The sequence below is a fragment of the Belonocnema kinseyi genome, chromosome 9 (assembly GCF_010883055.1).
Source record: "Belonocnema kinseyi isolate 2016_QV_RU_SX_M_011 chromosome 9, B_treatae_v1, whole genome shotgun sequence".
In the NCBI taxonomy this organism is placed as follows: Eukaryota; Metazoa; Arthropoda; class Insecta; order Hymenoptera; family Cynipidae; genus Belonocnema; species Belonocnema kinseyi.
Window position 1 is genome coordinate 89,600,823 of NC_046665.1, and position 2,424 is coordinate 89,603,246.

At 31.5% G+C, this 2,424-nt stretch overlaps 1 protein-coding gene across 1 annotated transcript in view; it reads right to left on the reverse strand.

Moving 5' to 3' along the window:
• LOC117180076 (facilitated trehalose transporter Tret1-like) overlaps positions 1 to 2,424 on the reverse strand; it is a 6,639-nt gene that overhangs the window by 3,399 nt on the left and 816 nt on the right. The gene's annotated exons all lie outside the window — the stretch shown is intronic.

The window sequence follows — 2,424 nt, forward strand, 5'->3', positions numbered from 1 at the left end:
AAATACTTAACTTCAATCAATGATATATCGATGAAAAAAAAGCTATCTTGAATCTGAAAAATGGATTTCAGAGGGCAAGGGTGCTCCTTTGTGATGCTTTCAACCGTTTTTGAAAAAAAAAATTATTCAAGATGCTATGTAACCTCAAATATAGCAAAAAACGGAGTTTTTTACACTTTTAGGTTACAATATCTCGAAAACTGAGGGTGATGGAATTTTTCTGAGGTCGGATTCGGATTCAGCGCAGCAAAAACCTTCGGGTATACTAGGTCTGGTTTCTGGTTCCAGACCTTTGTCAAATTTTGTCGGCCTGTGTTATTAGCACAGATACTTTTTACTCAGGTCTATATTTTTTGGTAAAGTACTACTTTTTTTCCTCAAACTAATTGTTTAAATACACAATTTTTCAAAACACGAATTTCAAAAATCTAAATTCTGTGCTGCTTTGTTCTGGGCGTCCAAAAAAATTATGGCGTAACTTTCAGATTTTTGAAATTCGTATTTTGAAAACATTTGAATCAAAAAATTATTTTGAGGTAAGCAACTACATTTTAAGAAAAAAAATCGACCTTAGTCAAAGCGTATTGCAGAACTGTTGCTTTGCGCGTCTACCACAGTCCTGCAGAATTTTTAGATTCTTTGAATTTGCATTTTAAACAATTTTGGATGTTAACAATTATTTTGAAAAAAAAATGAGACTGATTTTCCCCCAAAAGTATAGATTTAAGTAGGAAGTGTATTTTAAAATGATTATTTTGCATGCTTAGTACAACCTAGCACTACATTCAGATTTTGGAAATTCACATTTTGCAAAATGTCGGATTCAAAAAATTATTCAAAGAACAAAAAATTAATATTTCACTTAAAAATATAGACGTGAGTATAAAGTGTATGGGATAATAATTTTTTTAGGTGTGTAATACAGTACTACGTGTAGATTTTCAAAATTTGCACCTAGAAAAATTATGGACTTAAAAAAAATTATATCGAGGAAAAAAACTAGTATTTCATAAAAAAATATAGACCCGAAGTAAAAACTGTATAGGACAATAATTTGTTTGCACGCCTAAAACAACCCAGCACAACTTTCAGATTTTCAGATTACGCATTTTTTGCATTTGTGTGTGTGTGATGAAACAAGAAATGTTCTTTTGATAATTTTGGTTTAAATTATGACGTTTTTAAAAATCTTTTTAGGCAAAATTGAGTACAAACCTAGCAGAAATTAGGACAACTTTTGTTTAAAAAATCTGTCCCCATAGCGGGGACATTATAATCGTTCGCTGCGCGCGCGGCTCGCAAGTTTGAGCGTGCCTAGGGCACGCGACTGTTGGTTCTCGCGCTTCGCGCACGATAATATATTTATCTCGAGCGCTTCGCTCGATAATGTATTTACCTCGCGCTACGCGTTCGCTCTTTTTGCATAAACTTTTAAAACTAAAGGTGAAATCATCGACAACAATAATTTAGTGATTGTGAAATCTCTTCGGTTAAAGCCCCTTCCCTCTTTAACGAATACATTCTCATCACGTATTTCGTACTTCGCACTCAAGTTTTTCACTGAAATTTTATATCATTCCCATAAATGTATATTATTATCATTCGTAACTTGCATTGATATTAAAACAGACGAAGTTTTATTGTCCCCTTTAAAGAAATGCGCACTCTCAAAAAAAATTTGTTTTTAAACATTTTATTGCAACTTTTGTCATTTTTCATAAACTGAATTTGCTCATTTCCAATGTTTTCTTTGTGATATAAACTTTACACATACGGTCTACTGAGCAGCCTTACCGTTTTTTAACTTCTAAATTATGAATATATATATATATATATATTTTTTTTTCAAATGCATGAATATATTTAAGAATATTTAAAATACTGTGAACATGTTGCATGAAACAATGTAAATTTTGGATTTTCCATTATTTTGTATGCTGTCAAATTTTGAATTTTGATTTATCAAGAAAATTCAAAAAGTTGTTATGATAATCTTCTAGTGCTTTTAGAAATCCAACTTTTTCTTCTCTGGCCATTTTTTTCTATCGTCCGTTAATTGGCTTAAAACGTTCATTTTCATGCGTTTTTTGCAATTCTGAGAAAGTCATTCAGATCAATTCTTCGACTTTTTAAATACTATGAGTAACTGGACAGTGAATTATTGAATTTTGAACAAAATGTTCTCAAAAATATTCAAAATGCGCTCACTTTTTAAATTTTTATCCAAAATGACTGGCTAACAAACTTGACCTTTAGTTTAGGACACTCTACGAGTGTACCAAAGGCCAATCTGCTTGATTAATTTTTTTCAAAAGTTATCGAGTTCAAAGACAGACAGACATACATACAGACAAACAGGCAGACACATTCGTAAAAACCTGCTTTTGGATTTAGGGGGTCTCAAAACGTGGATATTTGACAATA